Source organism: Lactuca sativa, chromosome 1 (assembly GCF_002870075.4).
Source record: "Lactuca sativa cultivar Salinas chromosome 1, Lsat_Salinas_v11, whole genome shotgun sequence".
NCBI lineage: Eukaryota > Viridiplantae > Streptophyta > Magnoliopsida > Asterales > Asteraceae > Lactuca > Lactuca sativa.
In genome coordinates this window covers 146951345-146974399 of record NC_056623.2, presented here as the reverse complement: position 1 = coordinate 146974399, position 23055 = coordinate 146951345, and the positions used below count along the sequence as shown (strand labels likewise).

The window sequence follows — 23055 nt, the reverse complement described above, 5'->3', positions numbered from 1 at the left end:
CTTTGTTTTCTTTTTATACATAATTTTGCAAAGACTAATAACATTATTGACCCGGCCTTATCAAACATGTTTACTATAATAATATTTGAAAAAAAATTGTAAAAATAAAAAGCGAAATACATTTAAAAACGTCTCGGGTGGAATTATATTTTGACTAAATAAAAAGACTTGACTAATTTTGACTATAGTTGACTAATTTTCACCAAATTAATTATACAGATAATTTTTTGCAAACACAATTAATTGGTTTAGTAAGGAGGATAAACATGGTTGACTAATTATTAATATAATTTTTTGCAAACATACGTCTATTCTCTTGCTCATCTCCCTCATTAATGAGTTCATTGTGTGATGTTTTGGGAAATTGGGAATTTGGAATCGGAAGTCAAATACATTCAATTTGTTCTTAATTCACTCTCATCTCAAACACTCGTTTTCTTTTTTTCCATTATAAATTTGGAATTGGAGGTATCCATACTCCCAGTAGCTCTTAAAAACAGCGATTCTTAGCCTCAATTGGCCTCTCAATGTAAAATATCAGGTAATTCACATTTTTATCAGACCAATTTCATTTTCAACTCCTCAATTTGGCCAATTCCATAGTTTACTATTAAATTCATATCTAAGCTGATAGTTTCATCTTTATTTGCTAAATTAAAATAAACTCTGAATTGCTAATGTCTTTTAGTATTTATGAAATGTTGTTAATTTCACTTTTAGTTAGAGATACTTTTATAAAAAATCTAAGTAATCATGTTTATGGGAAATCAAGTCATGTCATTCCTATCAATGATCCCAGTCTTCTCTTTGCTAGTGATGGTTAGTTAATCTCTTCTCATCTGATTGAGTGATATATGCTTGTATTGTTAATTCTTCGTACTTTTAGATAACTCATACTTGTTGAATGCTAATTTGACAATTGATCTTTGGAATTATGAAAGTAATCAAGTAAGTTGAACATATGTAGATATATGGTACTAAGTTTGAAAATTAGGTATCTATCATGATATCTAACATCAGCAATAATTTTGAATTACAAGAATGAACTAGTTTAAGCTTATCTTCTTGGTTACTGCTGATCCTAACACATCATTTAGCAAATTGACTCGTGCACACAATACTCAAAAGTATATTCGCATTGGTGGTAAGCAGAATGATCTTGATGATGTTGGCAAAGACACTTATCATGCTTGGTAATTGGTCATTTGGTGATTATTTGAAAGAAGAAGCCATTGGATGGGAATGGGAGCTTCACACATCAGTATTAACCATAATTTCTTATCTTATTTTACTGTTACACTTTCATGTCATGAGAAGTGTTATTTATCCTGGTTTACAAGTTTTAAGCTACCTACTAAGCATTCATAAAATTTATGTATATACAGCTTTTTTTTGGTGGTGATGAGAAATTGAGAAAGCAAAACATGATGAGAAAGAAACCAAAAAAGTTGCAGGATAATCTTCAGTCTGTGCAACTCTGTCTTTCTACAAGAGAACACATATGTTGTAACAACCCGATATTTCAACTCTTTGTAATGACCTAAAAGGTCAAGTATTGTAACCACCTTGGAGTTTATAAAATTAACTTTGATAATAAAATGCCCAAAAAGTATCTATTTAAATTCCTACTATGTTTAATATCAATAAACCGGGATCGTACGTAAAACGGATGCCCAAATCCGGCTTCGTTTATTGAAATTAAGATTTTTCCAAGTTCGGCTTAGCAGCAGACAGCTAAAAACTTGAATCGGAAATCGAGCGACTTTTGGCCGGAATGACCTAAACGAGAATCGAAGGTCTCGATAATGGTATTTCAGCGGTAAAAAGTCTGGCAAAAACCGACGTCAGATAAAGAAGTTATGAATTTTTAAAGAAATTCCTTAATCACGTCATTTTAATAAATAAATAATAAAAATAATTTCATAATTTGCCAACGGAGTCTAAACGAAAGTTGTAGATCCTAGTCTCCCCTACGCGTGGATATAAAGACCATCGAAAACGGAGTTCGTATGAGGAAGATATGAATTTTTGAAGTTTATTAAATAAATTATAATTATATTTAAATAAAAAATGCTAGTAATATCCGAAGAGGAGTCAGCGTCCTCATCCGAGGTACGCGCCGCGTAACCCCGTACGCCCCGCGTACCCGAGGGACTTGGCCTCGAACCGTCCACGTCGCCCCTCTACGAACCTACCGACCCGTCCCATCCGAGCTCCGGGGCAGTCGAGGACTCGCTCATGCGTGACGCACGGGTACGCACTACGTATGCCCGTACGCCCCGCGTACCGAGGCCACTCAGCCCCTATAAAACGGGTGCGAGGGTTTCCGAAAAACTTGCTCATTTCTTCTCATTTCCCTTGCGTTTTGCTTCATTTTCCGTGCCCGTTCAAACCCGAAGCCCTGGTCATTTTTACTCAAGTCCCGAGAGACGATTTTACTCCCGAGATTCCCGAGAATCCCGAGAAAGATCCGCTTCCCGAGACGAAACTCTGCCCGGTTTTCCATCTCGCTATCTTCAAACTTCCAAGTGAGTTCATACCCCTTCAAACACACTTTAAATATATTTCAAATGCTTTTATACTCTTTTAGGGGGGGAATACAAATAAACATACGATTATTATCGTGTATTTCATAATATTTCACTTGCTTATTTTTATCAAATGAATCACTTGTGATTTAGTACTGCTATGTGAAAACTCTTGTCATACTTTACATGCATTAGATTCATACAAAGTATTTAGTAATTCCAAAGTATCCTTCATTACTAAACCGTTTTATACATTCTAAAAACTTATGATTTATGCTTTGTCAAACATTGTGAAAAAGGATAAACTTTGCACACAAAACTATTACTATAATACAGACTTAGTTGAGAATCCATGAGATACGTACATCTTCAACTACTGCCTTTTTATTAGAAGGTATCGCTACAAGTCCTGTCTATAACCAGAGTCTCCAGTTCGGAGAACGTGTCAAATGTGTATAGATCTATACGGGAAGTCATGATCCCGCGCCCTGACTGTTAAGCAACAGTCCTTCCTTTGGGGTGACAGTTTGTCATAACGCTACGACGCTTGAAGAACGTCGCTACAGGCATATTATGTTTAGTATGGTTATAAAACTCATCGGATATACAATTATTATAGTACTTCTGATTGATGAACGAGTAGCTATTAAAACTATTCTTTAGTTATATGTTTAATATATATAGGGCATATCTCTTTCTTGTTTTAATTATATGTAGTCCGTTCAATCCATCAGTACATCTATTCAAACGATATTTGTGAATCAAGCTCAAAGCCCTGTGTTGGCCAACCCAAATACTTAAACGACCAAGGAGAGTTAAATCATTATAATTCAACTCTGAACTACCAAAACTTATAAATCTTCCATTTTCTTCTTGGCAGCGCGATGCCTCCTCGCCCAAACCTAAGGCCCAGACCGGGCACGACACCACCTCCACCACCAACTTATGACCCAGCCATGGTCCAGGCTGGTATCACAGCAGCAGTAACTGCAGCCCTCTCGCAAATTAACTCCAACGGAAATGGAGGGGCAGGAAGCAGCACGAATCATTCCAATCATGGCACTGGTTGTGGTCAAGTAAGAGAATGTACTTACAAGGAGTTCTCTAACGCTAAGCCAAGATCTTTTAATCGAATTGGGGGAGTCATTGCACTAATGCAATGGTTTGAAAAGACCGAAACGGTCTTCAAGATCTGCTCATGCCAAGAAACAAGCAAAGTCAAGTTTGCTGCTTGCACCTTCATTGACCGAGCCCTCACCTGGTGGAAAAGCCATGTCAATTCTGTGACTCTTGCTGCCACGAACGCCATGAGTTGGGAAGATCTGAAGGTTCTACTGCTGGAAGAATACTGCCCAAGGGGCGAGATACAGAAACTTGAGCAAGAGCTTTGGAATCTGAAGATGACTGGGTCTGATCTAGTCGCCTACACAGCTAGGTTCAACGACCTCGCTGCTTTGTGCCTTACCATGGTCAACCCAGAATCAAAGAAGGTCGAAAGGTACATTTGGGGGTTGTCACCCCAGATTCAAGGGCATGTCCTAGCTTCCAACCCTATTACCTACAACAGCGCTAAACGCCTGGCTCAACGACTTATCGATCACGGAGTAAAACAGGGTACCATTGCAGCTACCGCCAATCCATCTAAAGAGGCACAGGGCCAGGGAAGGCCTTGGAACAAAAGAAGGGGGCAAACCATACAGGAGTACCCCTAGAAACAACAAGTGGTAGCGACCCACGCTATTACTGTACCTACCACCACTGCTCCCACAAGTTCATACAATGGAAAACTTTCGAAATGTAACCAGTGCAACTTCCACCACCACGGTCTCTGCCGTAACCTTCAATGCACCAGGTGCAATAGGAAGGGTCATACAGCCCGCTACTGCAAAGAGCCAACCCAACAATCCGCCCCCACTGCTAATACCAGAGTAAGTCGCGCCTGCTTTGAGTGCGGAGACACGGGGCACTACCGCAGGGACTGTTCGAAGGCAAACAACAGGAATTCCGGCGGAAGGGGCCGAGTTTTCGCAATGGGGCAAGATGAAGCCGTTGCGGACCCTACTGTTGTTACGTGTACGTTTCTTCTCGATAACCCGTATGCATGCATTTTTTTTATAGTGGAGCGGAAAGGAGTTTTGTGAGTCACGACTTTAAAAGCATGCTAAAACCAATACCACAATCATTAAGTGAACCGTTCATAGTAGAAATGGCCAACGGGAAAACCGAAGGCACTAAGGAGATATATTTAAACTGCACCCTAACTCTAAACGATAATCCCTTTCCAATCAATCTCATGCCAGTCTCGATTAAGAGTTTCGATGTCATCATTGGCATGGATTGGCTGAGTTCTCATCATGCGGACATTTTATGTTACGATAAGGCCGTTCGCCTTAATCTGCCAACCGGCGAAACTTTCATTGTCTTGGGCGACAAACTCAGTACCACTCTTCGTATCATCTCAAGTATCCAAGCACAGAAGTGCCTATGCAAGGAGTGTCACGCGTTTCTGGCACATGTTGTAGATATGAAACACGAAGTCTAGGGCGTCAAGGATGTGCCCGACGTATGTGATTTTCCCGACGTTTTTCCCGAGGACCTCCCAGGAAAACCACCCGCAAGACAAGTCGAGTTCAGAATCGATCTGGTTCCCGGAGCTACCCCATTAGCCAAAGTACCCTATCGATTAGCCCCGACAGAGATGCAGGAGCTATCCAGCCAACTGAATGAACTACTTGGAAAAGGATTCATCAGGCCGAGCTTCTCGCCATGGGGAGCACCCGTGTTGTTCATGAAGAAGAAGGATGGATCGTTCAGGATGTGCATCGACTACCGAGAACTCAACAAACTTACCATCAAGAACCGATACCCCCTACCCCGAATCGATGACTTATTCGATCAACTCCAAGGAGCCAACTACTTCTCTAAGATCGATCTGAGGTCAGGATATCACCAGCTGCGAGTCCTAGAGAGTGATGTTCCCAAGACGGCCTTCCGGACGAGATACGGACATTACGAGTTCGTAGTGATGCCGTGCGGTCTAACCAATGCCCCGGCCGTATTCATGGATCTAATGAATCGGGTATGTCGTCCATTCTTGGATAAATTTGTGATAGTATTCATAGACGACATACTCATTTATTCAAAGAATAAAGAAGAACATAGTCAGCACCTGAGACAAGTCTTAGAGACGTTACAGACTTAGAGACTTTATGCAAAATTCTCAAAATGTGAGTTTTGGATTGGAAAGGTGGACTTCCTCGGTCACGTGGTCAGCAAGGAAGGAAGGAATCCACGTGGACCCCTCAAAAATCAAGGCTATCGAAAACTGGTCTGCACCAACTACACCACCAGAAATTCACCAATTTCTAGGTCTTGCTGGTTATTATCGAAGGTTCATCCAGAATTTCTCCAACATCGCAAAGCCTCTTACCGCTTTAACCCAGAAAGGTGTGACCTACAACTGGGGAGAAAAACAAGATGCTGCATTTCAAACCTTGAAACAAGCCCTTTGCAGTGCACCTATCCTTTCTCTTCCGGAAGGGACCGAAGATTTTGTGGTGTATTGCAACGCTTCGAAGCAAGGGCTGGGCTGTGTGTTAATGCAGAGGGGAAAGGTTATTTCATATGCCTCACGACAACTGAAAACGCATGAGGTCAATCACACCACTCATGACTTAGAACTTGGAGCGGTGGTCTTTGCTCTTAAAATATGGAGGCACTACCTATACGGTACCAAGTGCACTATCTTTACAGACCACAAGAGCCTCCAACACATCTTCGACGAGAAGGAGTTAAACATGAGACAACGACGTTGGGTCGAATTGCTCAACGACTACGAATGTGAGATTCGCTATCATCCGGGAAAGGTGAACGTCGTGGCCGATGCCCTTAGTCGAAAGGAGTACTCTGGCCGAAGAGTGAAGTCATTAGCCATGTCAATCCATTCGCACCTGTCAGCGCAAGTCAAGGAAGCTCAAATAAAGGCCTTGAAACCCGAAAACATGACAGGTGAGGCCCTTAGGGGAATGGACAAGAACTTAGAAATCAAGAGTGACTGAGCACGCTACCTCATGAACCGGATCTGGACACCCAAGTTTGGTGGATTCAGAGAGGTAATTATGAGCGAGGCACACAGGACTCCATACTCCGTACACCCAGGGTTAGACAACATGTATCTAGATCTCAAGCAACTCTACTGGTGGCCAAACATGAAAGCGGAGATTGCTACTTATGTGAGCAAGTGTTTGACTTGCGCCAAAATAAAAATAGAACAGCAGAAACTTTCAGGCCTACTCCAACAACCTGAAATACCTGAATGGAAATAGGAGCAGATTTCCACGGACTTCATAACCAAACTGCCCAAAACTCAGAGTGGCCAAGATACTATTTGGGTAATCGTCCACAGATTAACCAAGTCAGCCCATTTCTTACCGATCAAGGAAACTGATAGGATGGAAAAACTATCAAGAACCTACATCCGGGAGATCGTACGACTTCATGGTGTACCGATGTCCATCATCTCAGATAGAGACAGCAGATTCACTTCAAGATTCTGGCAATCACTGCAAAAATCCATGGGAACAAGGTTGGATATGAGTACGACATACCACCCAAAAACTGACGGACAGAGTGAGAGGACGATCCAAACCTTGGAAGACATGTTGCGAGCATGTGTAATCGACTTTGGTAAGCCATGGGATGTCCACTTACCTTTGGTTGAGTTCTCTTATAACAATAGTTATGATACTAGTATCAAGACTGCTCCATTTTGTGACAACCCGAAATTTCCATTTGTACGAACAATGTCTATTCAATAGAAGTCAGTCCAATTTCAGTGATTTTCAGACTTTTCCGAACAAGTTAGTGTACCTTAGGGTTTACACTTTAGGAGATATCAGGAGAGTGGATGCTCCTAAGATTATGAAATTTGGACATTTCAAGTTTCATAATGTTACAGTCCAAGTTCAAGAATAAAAATATTTTCTGTCAAAATATTTCAGGACTATAAATAGTTTTCTGAATTTATTTAATTCATTATTCACAATTCCAACTAGAGAAAAACCATTTCCTCTCTGACAGATCTTCGGGTTTTTATCCCAGATTGTGAGTAACTCTTTCTAATAGTGTTAGATTACATATTTGATGCTTATAACATGATTTAGTGGGCTAAATCATGAGATCTAGGAGTTTACTCCCCAAGGTGTTCTTGGGCGGTAAACTCCCGAAACAAGGCCACAACCGACATTGATGCTAGAATAAGGCCTTAGGACATTAGGTAAACACATTAGGGACATGAAATCACACACAAAACCACCCAAGATTGGGAGTTTACGGCCCAGAACTCTCTTAGGCCGTAAACTCCATTTCAAAGGGCTAAATGGTGGTTTTTGGACTTAAGGACTTTAAGGCTTGCATCTAGATTAATTCCCCAAGTAGCTTAAGGTCTTAAACACTTCAAATGACACAAAAGAAAGTGAGTTTACGGCCCAGAACTCTCCTAGGCCGTAAACTCCATGTAAATGGTCACAAAGGGGTGTTTTCATGACACCTAAGGTCCTAGCCCTTTACAAGAAATTGTACCCACTAAATGGAAGGACCAAACCACACCAAAATCACTTAAACAAGTGAGTTTACGGCCAAGACATAGTTCTTGGGCCGTAAACTCCTATAAAGGGCACAAAGTGGTGCCTAATGCCTTCATATGTTAGGATTAAAAGTCTAGAACACATCCCACTAGTACAAGAGACTTGAAAGCAACCAAGGAATCACCCCAAGGGAGTTTACGGCCGTAAACTCCAAGGGGAAATGTCCTTTAGGCCGCAAACTGCTATTTGGAGTACTTCTAGGCCTTAAACCCTTCCAAGAACATAGCCGCTAGGTTAGAATAATTCTAGAAAGCATATTGGACTTCAAAACACACCAAACACACATGTTTGGGAGTTTACGGCCGTAAACTCAAGAGTTTACAACCGTAAACTCCATGTGTGATGGTTTATGGAGAGTAAACTCTCATAAGGGGTCCTTTGGAAACCCTAAACTCAAGTACCCTGTCCCACAATAGCTTAGATGAAGTCCTTACGGCTTAAAACACTTACATAAAGTGTTATCTATGTCTAGATGTCTTAAACATTATCAATTAGTCTTTTGTGTCTAATTGAGTGCATATATGTGTGATTATATGTTCATTAGGATCGTAGTGTGTGCACAAGTCCTCGCTTGACGCCTAGCAATCCGATACCGTTCAGTTCATTCCAATCACCAACTACAGGTGAGTTCATACCCCGTAATCAATGTTTTAAAGGATTTTAAATGCTTTAATGGGGGGAATACAAGTAGAAATAAACATGTTATTAAATCAGTTTCATGTATTTTATAACTATGTTTTCACTCAGTAGATTTCACATATTGCAAAAGAAGTCACGTGAAATGGTTTTCTATCTTAAAATACTTAGACAACAGAAGTATTAGTTTTGAATTGTATAATGACTTCAAGTCACTTTATATCATTGTTCAAAGCTCCTAGATACCTTGCATAAACATACTTGAACAACAACATACTTTCCAGTTAGCTATCATAGGGATAGTTAGAAGATATCAAACAAGAGTCAGTTCATTCATGAGTCTATACTAGCACATTGCCTGATACATGAGTACTTATAGATGTTTACCTGATACATGAGTACCTTTACATATACTTACATGATACATGAACACGATTACATGAACACATTACATGAGTACCTTTCTATAGATACACTTATCTGTATACATTAACAGGATTACTTGTATCTCGCATTACGAGGATGATTTATTCGTACCTTCTGTGTAAATCTTCCTACATATTCCACCGTACCTCGGAATATTTAAGACAGGACCCTATCCCATAGTACCTCAGGATACCTAGATGGGCCTCTATCCTACAGTACCTCGGGATATACGTACGGGACTAACCATTCCGGAACCCATCTGTTAGCAACAGTGGGTAATGAACATCCACGGATGCCTACGGTTAATACTTATACTAGGAGTACCTTTAAAGGGACTAACCATTCCTTCCACCTGCTGCTGCTACAGAGGAATAATTGGACTATCTTCGGATGTCTATTAGGTTATATGTAATATGTTAGCCCCAGTACCTCCGGTCAACATTTACATTCGTTTTGTTAGCACCAGTACCTCAGGCTAACACTTACCTGCTTATATTTTTCCTGTTAACTTTATTTTGTGATATCTTTCACACAAACGATGAGTTAGACTAAGCACTTTTAGTACTAGTCTACACAAGGGAAAAACACTTCATTCATACAAAACATTCGGGTCTTGGTAGAAGACTGCACTTCATACATATAGAACATCCAGGTCTTGGTAGAAGACTGCAATTCATACACACAAAACATTTGGGTCTTGGTAGAAGACTACACTACATACTTATAGAAAATAAGGGTTTTTCTAGGGAATTCATACTTACCTCAACATTTTCACTTAAAGGTTTTTCATGGCATTCATAGCAGGTTTTCACAAAACAAAGCAATGACACTTATATACATATGAACTCACCAGCTTTAAAGCTGATACTCTCTTTCAAAATAACTTGTATTCTCAGGTCGCCGGTAGACAGGTACGGAGGACAGGTTTTGAGAAGACGCAGCAGACTAGTCTCGTCTTTTATTTTGATTGTATATTTTTGGTGTCTTACCACAATGAAAGAACACACATGTATAAAACTTTACTTATAATGCAATGGATGATGTTGTTACTTGTTTATTATATTACACTGTTGTGATACTGTACATGATGTCCTACACCCCTGAACGTTTCCGCCATTCGTGGTTTTGGGGTGTGACAGATTGGTATCAGAGCATTGTTTATAGTGAATATAGTATATCAACCCATAAAAGATATACTAACTATAAATACATGGGATTAAAATACTCTGTCCCAGAGTTATACTTTTAAATAATAAAATATTTGAGTAAGTATACATGCCTGCATTCATACTAAAATCAGTGTCACAACGACAAGAACAAAAGTATTACGATTGTTGGATATCACAAGTAAGCCTGGGGATATATAGTCGGTCTTGGGAATGGCATAGCCTGATCAACTATGCTGGTCCAAGGAGTGATTAGCATATGCCCAAGAATGGTTGTGATGTGGCAACAAGTCTAAAAACTTACCAACACAACCATAAAGAAATACCATATGGGTATTTGATCTTACTGTAATTATCTTAGTTAGTTCGTCTATTTTAGCTATTTCTTATATCCCTTTTCTCGCATAGATTAAGATGGCTGGATTTCACTACGGCGATCCGTACTTCCCAAACCAAGGCAATGCGGGTTGGCTAGAGGCGGAGCCAGAAGATGATCACCCAATTCCTTTGGATGATCACCATGCTGAGGGCTTTTCTGATAGTTCCGACTCGGAGCCAGAAGTCAATAACCTACCCCCGGCTGCTCAAAACCCAAACCTGAACCCTCGCCCTGTGTTTCAAGGACCCACACCCTTGTGGGCCATTAACTTGACTGAATGGAGTCAGGAACAAGGTCAGCCCATTCCCTACAACGGAGACCGAAGCTTCTACAACCTCACCGAAGGAGGTTCTGCTGATAGAGTCCTACCAATCATGGTGCGTAGGATGTCTCGGAACACGATAATGGCTCAAGCGACTATCAATCAAGTTTTGGAAGTTGACGCCAACTCTGGTGTTAACACCGTCCACATTCGCCGACTGGAGTCTGCTCATGAAAGGACTCTGGTCCATAATGCAAATCTGCAAAGGGAGCTTGCTGAAACTCGAGCTGAAGTTAGAGAACTTCGAGCTCAACAAGCAAGGTCGGACAGGCGTATAAGGGACATCGAACGTCTACTGTCGGGATCGAGGACACATGCCAGCAGTTCTCGTCGCCGATAGAATCTCGTCGACTCATCTTTTGGATATAACCTAGTTTATGTAAAACTTTGGTCTAATTTCCTGTCTGTATAAATCTTAGACCTGTTAAGTCTTTGGCTAATCTTAAGTCTGTCAAAATTTTCATCTTGGTTGATGTAAGGCCTACTTCTAGGCACTTTTTCCCGAACTTGTTACATCTATAACTCTAGTTTTATTGGAAGATATCTAATCTTATAGAAATTATTATCCAACTGTTATCTTCTTCATTTATTTATACTATTCTTTCTGTTGTTGGACTATGGTGATTTAGTCCATGAGACACATTCATTATCATTTGTTCTTATCCATATGGTCATCTTTTAAACGTATAGTTAAAGATGCCGCCACGCAGGAATCCTAGGAGAAATCCAAACAACGAAGCACCTATACCACCACCTCCACCACCACCTGTACCTCTTCAAACTCCAAATCCTTTTGATGCCACTATGTTCCAGGCAGCTTTCACAGCAGCAGTTGCAGCTGCTGTGTCAGCAATCAATGCTCCTGCCCCTAGTGGATCAGGAACAGGTGCACCACCCTCAAACCACGGCGAAAGCCATGGACACCCTCGTGAATGCACCTACAAGGATTTTACTAACGCCAAGCCCCACAGCTTCAACGTAACTGGGGGTGTTATGGTGTTGAGGCAATGGATTGAAAAGATGGAATCTGTCTTTGAAATCTGTGCCTGTCAGGAGGGCAGCAAGGTCAAGTTCGCAGCTTGTACCTTCTCTGACCGAGCACTAACATGGTGGAACAGCCATGTTAACTATCCAACTCTGACGGTGGCGTATTCCATTGGCTGGGAGAAGTTGAAAGAAATGCTGATGAAGGAATACTGTCCTCTAGGCGAAATACAAAAGCTCGAGCAAGAATTCTGGGGTCTACAAATGGTTGGATCCGACATCACTACCTACACAAATAGGTTTTGTGATTTGGCAAACTTGTGCCCCGACATGGTTGCTCTCCAGAGCAAAAAGATCGAGAGGTATATCTGGGGACTGTCGCCCCAGATCCAGTCAAGTGTGATCGCTTCCAGGCCTATTACCTTCGATAGCGCCAAGGAACTAGCACAATCCCTCATCGATCACAGGAAACCCCAGATCACGTCAATCCCTACACCTGTACCACAGAAGACCAACCCCGACTACGTCAAGAAGGGGTGGAATAAGAGGAAAGGAGGGGCTCCGCAAGGGTCCTCCAAGAAACAACAGCATGTGGCGATCAATGCTGCCACAGTGACTCCTGTAGTCCCTGCGAACCCCTTTCCAGCAAAAACTTATGCTAGAACTCTTCCGAAGTGCACCAAGTGCAACTTCCACCACCATGGACCTTGCAAGGAGATGCAGTGCTCTAACTGCAACAAGAAGGGACACACCGTCCGCTTCTGCAAATTTCCAACAACTCAAGCTGCTCAAGTTCCTAACGCCGGTATGGGCCAAGCTTGCTACGGATGTGGCGAAGTGGGCCATTACAAGAGGAACTGCCCTAAAGCAGGGATGGCTGGAGGAGTGGGAAGAGTTATGGCTCTAGGCCATGAGGAAGCAGTAGCTGATCCAACGATAGTTACTGGTACGTTCCTCCTCGATAACTCTTATGCTTGCATACTTTTCGATAGTGGAGCCGAGAAAAGTTTTGTAAGTCACAAATTTGCGCACCTGCTTAAACAAAAACCATGTGCATTAGATAGTTCATTCACGGTAGAAATGGCTAACGGGAAAACAGAGAGTACAAACTGCATATACATAGGTTGTACTTTAACTTTAGATAGCCATACTTTCAAGAAAGATCTTATGCCAGTTACCATTCAATGTTTCGACGTCATCATTGGTATGGATTGGTTGAGTCTTCTGCGTGCCGACATTATGTGCTTCGAAAAAGCAGTCCGTCTTAACCTTCCTAACAACGAAACCTTAACTATCTACGGCGACAAGCCTAGTACTAGCCTTCGCATCATTTCGTGCATTCAAGCACAAAAGTGTTTGCGGAAAGAGTACCATGCATTTCTCGCACACGTCGTCGATACCAGCCAAGAACAGAAAGACATCCAGAAAATCCCCGAAGTACGCGACTTTCCCGACATATTCCCAGAAGAACTTCCCGGTTTACCACCACAACGACAAGTCGAGTTTAGAATCGACTTAGTGCCACGTGCTACCCCCGTAGCCAAATCTCCTTATCGTCTTGCACCGGCTGAAATGCAGGAACTTTCCAGTCAACTTAACGAACTTCTCAAGAAGGGATTCATTCGACCAAGCTTCTCACCGTGGGGAGCACCGGTCTTGTTCGTCAAGAAGAAAGATGGATCGTTTCGCATGTGCATAGACTATAGAGAACTCAACAAACATACCATTAAAAATCGTTATCCCTTGCCCCGCATTGACGATTTATTTGATCAACTTCAAGGAGTCAACTACTTCTCGAAGATAGATCTGCGATCCCGATACCACCAACTACGAGTGTTAGAGGAAGATGTTCCCAAGACAGCCTTCCGAACTCGTTATGGGCACTACGAGTTTGTAGTGATGCCATTCGGATTAACTAACGCGCCCGCAGTATTCATGGATCTGATGAATAGGGTGTGTCGTCCTTACTTGGATCAGTTCGTCATCGTCTTCATTGATGACATACTAATCTACTCTCGAAGTAAGGAGGAGCATGGTCAACATCTCCGTAAAATCTTAGAAACATTGCGTGCGGAGAAGCTATACGCAAAATTCTCGAAGTGCGAATTTTGGATTCGGGGAGTCGAATTTTTGGGCCATGTGGTTAGCGAAGAAGGTATACACGTGGACCCTTCCAAAATTGAGGCCATCGAGAACTGGTCAGCACCAAAGACACCTACTGAAATTCGTCAATTTCTAGGGCTAGCTGGCTACTATCGCAGATTTATTCAGAACTTCTCCAGCATAGCGAAACCTCTTACAACCCTGACCCAGAAAGGCGTGGCCTTCGACTGGGAGGAGAAACAGGAAAGAGCGTTCTAAACGCTCAAACGAGCCTTGTGCACCGCCCCGATACTATCCCTTCCCGAAGGAATAGAAGACTTCATTTTCTATTGCGATGCATCCAATCAAGGACTCGGATGTGTTCTGATGCAGCGAGGTAAAGTCATCGCCTATGCCTCGAGACAGCTGAAGACACATGAGGTTAACTACACAACCCACGATCTCGAGCTAGGAGCAGTTGTGTTTGCTCTGAAGATCTGGCGACATTACCTATACGGTACCAAAAGCACGATCTTTACAGACCATAAGAGTCTACAGCACATTTTCGACCAGAAAGAGCTCAACATGAGACAAAGACGGTGGGTTGAGCTACTTAGTGATTACGAATGCGAAATTCGTTATCATCCGGGTAAAGCCAATGTAGTAGCCGACGCCCTAAGTCGGAAAGAATATACTGGTCGTAGAGTCAAATCTTTGACTCTAACCATCCATTCGCACTTGTCCACACAAATAAAGGAGGCTCAGCTCGACGCTTTGAAACCTAAAAATGTGGCGGGTGAATCCCTCAGAGGGATGGATAAGAACTTGGAAGTCAAGGGTGGCGGAGCCTTATACCTCATGGATCGGATCTGGACACCGTAGCACGGTGGCTTCAGAGACTTGGTCATGACGGAAGCTCACAACACTCGTTATTCCGTCCACCCGGGTTCAGATAAGATGTATCTGGATCTTAAAAAGTTATACTGGTGGCCTAACATGAAAGCAGATATTGATACCTTCGTGAGCAAATGCCTTACTTGCGCAAAGGTCAAGGTCGAATACCAGAAACCCTCCGGTCTTCTACAACAACCGGAGATACCAGAATGGAAGTGGGAGCGAATCACTATGGACTTCATAACCAAGTTGCCCAAGACGATGGGTGGACTTGATTCCATATGGGTCATCGTCGATAGACTGACCAAGTCTGCACACTTCCTACCCATCAAGGAAACAGACAAGATGGAGAAACTTACCAGAACTTACATTAGGGAGATTGTAAGACTGCACGGTGTCCCTTTATCTATCATCTCAGACCGAGATAGTAGATTCACTTCGAGGTTCTGGCAGTCATTACAAAGTTCCCTAGGAACTAGGCTGGACATGAGTACAGCCTATCATCCACAGACCGACGGGCAAAGTGAGAGAACTATCCAAACCCTAGAAGATTTGTTGCGTGCCTGTGTGATTGACTTTGGAAAAGCTTGGGATACTCATTTACCCCTTGTTGAATTCTCCTACAACAATAGTTACCACACGAGCATCAAGGCAGCTCCATTCGAGGCCCTCTATGGCCAGAAGTGCAGATCCCCTATGTGCTGGGCTGAAGTGGGTGATACCCAGTTAGCTAAGGGACGCGTTCCCGAAAGCACTCTCATGGGTCCGGAGATCATTCGGGAAACGACAGAGAAGATCGTTCAAATTCGTGAACGACTAAAAGCCTCTAGAGACCGACAGAAAAGCTACGCCGACAAGCGTAGGAAGCCATTGGAGTTCCAGGTGGGCGACCGAGTCCTACTGAAAGTCTCACCCTAGAAGGGCCTGATACGCTTTGGAAAGCGTGGGAAGCTCAATCCAAGATACATAGGGCCTTTCGAGATTCTCGCGAGAATCTGCCCTGTGGCTTACAAGCTCAATCTACCGAAAGAACTTAGTAACGTACATCCTACCTTCCACGTGTCAAACTTGAAAAAGTGCCTATCTGACGAGACTCTTGTTATTCCACTCGACGAGATCGAGATCAACGAGAGCCTCAACTTCGTGGAGGAACCAGTAGAAATCATGGACCGAGAGGTCAAGCGAACAAAGCAGAGCCGTATCTCGATAGTGAAGCTGCGCTGGAACCCAAAGCGTGGATCGGAATTCACTTGGGAACGTGAGGATCAGATGAAACTGAAATACCCTCACCTTTTTGCTTAGTTATTTGTAATTTCTTATTTGCTTACATTCTAATTTCGGGACGAAATTCCTTCTAACGGGGGGATGATGTGACAACCCGAAATTTCCATTTGTACGAACAATGTCTATTCAATAGAAGTCAGTCCAATTTCAGTGATTTTCAGACTTTTCCGAACAAGTTAGTGTACCTTAGGGTTTACACTTTAGGAGATATCAGGAGAGTGGATGCTCTTGAGATTATGAAATTTGGACATTTCAAGTTTCATAATGTTACAGTCCAAGTTCAAGAATAAAAATATTTTCTGTCAAAATATTTCAGGACTATAAATAGTTTTATGAATTTATTTAATGCATTATTCACAATTCCAACTAGAGAAAAGCCATTTTCTCTCTGACAGATCTTCGGGTTTTTATCCCAGATTGTGAGTAACTCTTTCTAATAGTGTTAGATTACATATTTGATGCTTATAACATGATTTAGTGGGCTAAATCATGAGATCTAGGAGTTTACTCCCCAAGGTGTTCTTGGGCGGTAAACTCCCGAAACAAGGCCAAAACCGACATTGATGCTAGAATAAGGCCTTAGGACATTAGGTAAACACATTAGGGACATGAAATCACACACAAAACCACCCAAGATTGGGAGTTTACGGCCCAGAACTCTCTTAGGCCGTAAACTCCATTTCAAAGGGCTAAATGGTGGTTTTTGGACTTAAGGACTTTAAGGCTTGCATCTAGATTAATTCCCCAAGTAGCTTAAGGTCTTAAACACTTCAAATGACACAAAAGAAAGTGAGTTTACGGCCCAGAACTCTCCTAGGCCGTAAACTCCATGTAAATGGTCACAAAGGGGTGTTTTCATGACACCTAAGGTCCTAGCCCTTTACAAGAAATTGTACCCACTAAATGGAAGGACCAAACCACACCAAAATCACTTAAACAAGTGAGTTTACGGCCAAGACATAGTTCTTGGGCCGTAAACTCCTATAAAGGGCACAAAGTGGTGCCTAATGCCTTCATATGTTAGGATTAAAAGTCTAGAACACATCCCACTAGTACAAGAGACTTGAAAGCAACCAAGGAATCACCCCAAGGGAGTTTACGGCCGTAAACTCCAAGGGGAAATGTCCTTTAGGCCGCAAACTGCTATTTGGAGTACTTCTAGGCCTTAAACCCTTCCAAGAACATAGCCGCTAGGTTAGAATAATTCTAGAAAGCATATTGGACTTCAAAACACACCAAACACACATGTTTGGGAGTTTACGGCCGTAAACTCAAGAGTTTACAACCGTAAACTCCATGTGTGATGGTTTATGGAGAGTAAACTCTCATAAGGGGTCCTTTGGAAACCCTAAACTCAAGTACCCTGTCCCACAATAGCTTAGATGAAGTCCTTACGGCTTAAAACACTTACATAAAGTGTTATCTATGTCTAGATGTCTTAAACATTATCAATTAGTATTTTGTGTCTAATTGAGTGCATATATGTGTGATTATATGTTCATTAGGATCGTAGTGTGTGCACAAGTCCTCGCTTGACGCCTAGCAATCCGATACCGTTCAGTTCATTCCAATCACCAACTACAGGTGAGTTCATACCCCGTAATCAATGTTTTAAAGGATTTTAAATGCTTTAATGGGGGGGGGAATACAAGTAGAAATAAACATGTTATTAAATCAGTTTCATGTATTTTATAAATATGTTTTCACTCAGTAGATTTCACATATTGCAAAAGAAGTCACGTGAAATGGTTTTCTATCTTAAAATACTTAGACAACAGAAGTATTAGTTTTGAATTGTATAATGACTTCAAGTCACTTTATATCATTGTTCAAAGCTCCTAGATACCTTGCATAAACATACTTGAACAACAACATACTTTCCAGTTAGCTATCATAGGGATAGTCAGAAGATATCAAACAAGAGTCAGTTCATTCATCAGTCTATACTAGCACATTGCCTGATACATGAGTACTTATAGATGTTTACCTGATACATGAGTACCTTTACATATACTTACATGATACATGAACACGATTACATGAACACATTACATGAGTACCTTTCTATAGATACACTTATCTGTATACATTAACAGGATTACTTGTATCTCGCATTACGAGGATGATTTATTCGTACCTTCTGTGTAAATCTTCCTACATATTCCACCGTACCTCGGAATATTTAAGACAGGACCCTATCCCATAGTACCTCGGGATACCTAGATGGGCCTATATCCCACAGTACCTCGGGATATACGTACGGGACTAACCATTCCGGAACCCATCTGTTAGCAACAGTGGGTAATGAACATCCACGGATGCCTACGGTTAATACTTATACTAGGAGTACCTTTAAAGGGACTAACCATTCCTTCCACCTGCTGCTGCTACAGAGGAAGAATTGGACTATCTTCGGATGTCTATTAGGTTATATGTAATATGTTAGCCCCAGTACCTCCGGTCAACATTTACATTCGTTTTGTTAGCACCAGTACCTCAGGCTAACACTTACCTGCTTATATTTTTCCTGTTAACTTTATTTTGTGATATCTTTCACACAAACGATGAGTTAGACTAAGCACTTTTAGTACTAGTCTACACAAGGGAAAAACACTTCATTCATACAAAACATTCGGGTCTTGGTAGAACACTGCACTTCATACATATAGAACATCCGGGTCTTGGTAGAAGACTGCAAATCATACACACAAAACATTTGGGTCTTGGTAGAAGACTACACTACATACTTATAGAAAATAAGGGTTTTTCTAGGGAATTCATACTTACCTCAACATTTTCACTTAAAGGTTTTTCATGGCATTCATAGCAGGTTTTCACAAAACAAAGCAATGACACTTATATACATATGAACTCACCAGCTTTAAAGCTGATACTCTCTTTCAAAATAACTTGTATTCTCAGGTCGCCGGTAGACAGGTACGGAGGACAGGTTTTGAGAAGACGCAGCAGACTAGTCTCGTCTTTTATTTTGATTGTATATTTTTGGTGTCTTACCACAATGAAAGAACACACATGTATAAAACTTTACTTATAATGCAATGGATGATGTTGTTACTTGTTTATTATATTACACTGTTGTGATACTGTACATGACGTCCTACACCCCTGAACGTTTCCGCCGTTCGTGGTTTTGGGGTGTGACACATTTGAAGCCCTTTACGGCCGTAAGTGCAGATCACCCCTGTGCTGGACGGAAGTGGGCGACACGCAATTAGCAAAGGGGCTAGTCCCTAATAGCACCCTCACTGGTCCGGAGATCATCCGAGAAACGACTGAAAATATCGTCCTAGGTACATTGGACCCTTCGAAACCATTTCAAGAATTGGTCCAGTGGCCTACAAACTCTGACTTCCAATAGAGCTTAACAAAGTCCATCCAGTATTCCACGTATCGAACCTGAAAAAGTGTTTGTCCGACGAAACACTTGTAATTCCACTCGATGAAATCGAACTAAATGAAAATCTTAAGTTTGTGGAAGAACCCGTCGAGATCATGGATAGAGAAGTTAAACGAACTAAACAAAGTCGCATTCCAATAGTTAAGGTTAGATGGAATGCTAAGAGAGGACCCGAGTTCACATGGGAACGGGAAGACCAAATGCAACAGAAGTATCCGCATCTCTTCCCCAGCCCCTAAGACCTCTCTTTTGTATTAAAATTTCAGGACGAAATTCCCTCTAACGGGGGGATGATGTAACAATCTGATATTTCAACTCGTTGTAATGACCTAAAAAGTCAAGTATTGTAACCACCTTGGAGTTTATAAAATTAACTTTGATAATAAAATGCCCAAAAAGTATCTATTTAAATTCCTACTATGTTTAATATCAATAAACCGGGATCGTACGCAAAACGGATGCCCAAATCCGGCTTCGTTTATTGAAATTAAGATTTTTCCAAGTTCGGCTTAGCAGCAGACAGCTAAAAACTCGAATCGGAAATCGAGCGACTTTTGGCCGGAATGACCTAAACGAGAATCGAAGGTCTCGACAATGGTATTTCAGCGGTAAAAAGTCTGGCAAAAACCGACGTCAGATAAAGAAGTTATGAATTTTTAAAGAAATTCCTTAATCACGTCATTTTAATAAATAAATAATAAAAATAATTTCATAATTTGCCAACGGAGTCTAAACGAAAGTTGTAGATCTTAGTCTCACCTACGCGTGGATATAAAGACCATCGAAAACGGAGTTCGTATGAGGAAGATATGAATTTTTGACTTTTATTAAATAAATTATAATTATATTTAAATCAAAAATGCTAGTAATATCCGAAGAGGAGTCAGCGTCCTCATCCGAGGTACGCGCCGCGTAACCCCGTACGCCCCGCGTACCCGAGGGCCTTGGCCTCGGACCGTCCACGTCGCCCCTCTACGAACCTACCGACTCGTCCCATCCGAGCTCCGGGGCAGTCGAGGACTCGCTCATGCGTGACGCACGGGTACGCGCTGCGTACGCCCGTACGCCCCGCGTACCGAGGCCTCTCAGCCCCTATAAAAGGGGTGCGAGGGTTTCCGAAAAACTTGCTCATTTCTTCTCATTTCCCTTGCGTTTTGCCTCGTTTTCCGTGCCCGTTCAAACCCAAAGCCCTGGTCATTTTTACTCAAGTCCCGAGAGTCGATTTTACTCCCGAGATTCCCGAGAATCCCGAGAAAGATCCGCTTCCCAAGACGAACCTCTGCCCGGTTTTCCATCTCGCTATCTTCAAACTTCCAAGTGAGTTCATACCCCTTCAAACACACTTTAAATATATTTCAAATTTTTTTATACTCTTTTAGGGGGGAATGCAAATAAACATATGATTATTATTGTGTATTTCATAATATTTCACTTGCTTATTTTTATCAAATGAATCACTTGTGATTTAGTACTGCTATGTGAAAACTCTTGTCATACTTTACATGCATTAGATTCATACAAAGTATTTAGTAATTCCAAAGTATCCTTCATTACTAAACCGTTTTATACATTCTAAAAACTTATGATTTATGCTTTGTCAAACATTGTGAAAAAGGATAAACTTTGCACACAAAACTATTACTATAATACAGACTTAGTTGAGAATCCATGAGATACGTACATCTTCAACTACTGCCTTTTTATTAGAAGGTATCGCTACAAGTCCTGTCTATAACCAGAGTCTCCCGTTCGGAGAACGTGTCAAATGTGTATAGATCTATACGGGAAGTCATGATCCCGCGCCCTGACTGTTAAGCAACAGTCCTTCCTTTGGGGTGACAGTTTGTCATAACGCTACGACGCTTGAAGAACGTCGCTACAGGCATATTATGTTTAGTATGGTTATAAAACTCATCGGATATACAATTATTATAGTACTTCTGATTGATGAACGAGTAGCTATTAAAACTATTCTTTATCTAACAAACTGAAATCTTCTGATGGGTTTATTATATAAATCTATGTTCAAAATAGCCTAAAACATGTGGATTGCTTTCAACTTTTTTTTTTGTCTTGGACATTAAACAAACTATTACTTTAGGAAAATAAGGGATTTTCCTGTATTCAAACCAAACAACTATTAGGAAAATAAGGGATTTTCTTGGTTCAACTAGCTACATTTTTCAACACAAATACTCTCATGCATTTCATACTTTTATTAGAAAATAAGGGATTTTCCTGGAAAATATACACTCATTTTTGGAATGGCATTCAATGTTTCTAAATCACTTATGAACTCACCAACTTAATTGTTGACACTTTTTCTTTGAAATAACTTGTATTCTCAGGGAACCGTTAAGCAGGTTTGGAACTCAACTTTTGGGGATTAACGCGCTGGCGTTAATTATTTCTTTTGAAAGATGTTTATGCATTTATCTTTTGAGTATGTAATGAATACAATGATGTAAACATTTTAAAAACCTTTATATATGTATGGTGGTGTGTACTTTCCTTTCTATGAACTGTTATGATACTGAATATGACGTCCTCCGCCCCTGAACGTTTCCGCCGTTCTGGTTTGGGGGTGTGACAGATTGGTATCAGAGCTTTGTTTATAGGGAATTAAGTATATCAAAACCATTTCTTTTTGATATACAACTATAAACTCAACTGGGCAAAAACACTCTGAGAAGAGTCATACTTTTGAAATTAAATTTAATTAGTTTTTAAAGTAGGCATGCACTCATTTCATACTAACAACAGTTTCATATCGAATAATTTTAGAAGTATTATAAATAAGTTGTGCATTACAGGTACGCCTTGGGACATGTAATCAGAACTGGGAAGAATATAGCCTGATCAACTATATTTGTCCGAGAGTCGACTAACATGTACCAAGGAGTGTCTGCAGTGGACAACAATTTTAAAACTTACCGAAAGCACAACATTACATAATACTAAGAGAGTTTTTGTGTTGTCGTCAACCATTAAATTTAAGGGTAAATTTCATGTACTCTAGCTTTTAGTAAATTCTTAACCCTATTCTCGTACAGACTCAATGGCTGGATTCCACCACCCCAATGACCCCTACTTCCCCAACCAAGGTAATGGAAGATGGATCGAAGAAGATCCCGAAGAAGACGAAGAGCCGATAGAATTGGATGGGGGAGATGACTCTGGCACAGATTCAGAACCAAAGGTTATCAATCCACCGGCCCCACAACCTCATGTCCATGTGAGGAACTTCCAAGGACCCACTCCTGTGTGGGGAAGTCACCTCCACCATTAGAG

The 23055-nt window shown here is 41.3% G+C and overlaps 1 long non-coding RNA gene across 1 annotated transcript; it reads left to right on the top strand.

Moving 5' to 3' along the window:
• The first annotated feature begins 314 nt into the window (after positions 1 to 314).
• On the top strand, positions 315 to 22270 carry LOC128129598 (uncharacterized). Its single transcript, XR_008227524.1, has 2 exons — positions 315 to 541; positions 22113 to 22270. It is a non-coding gene; the product is annotated as an uncharacterized LOC128129598 (long non-coding RNA).
• The last annotated feature ends 785 nt before the right edge of the window (positions 22271 to 23055 follow it).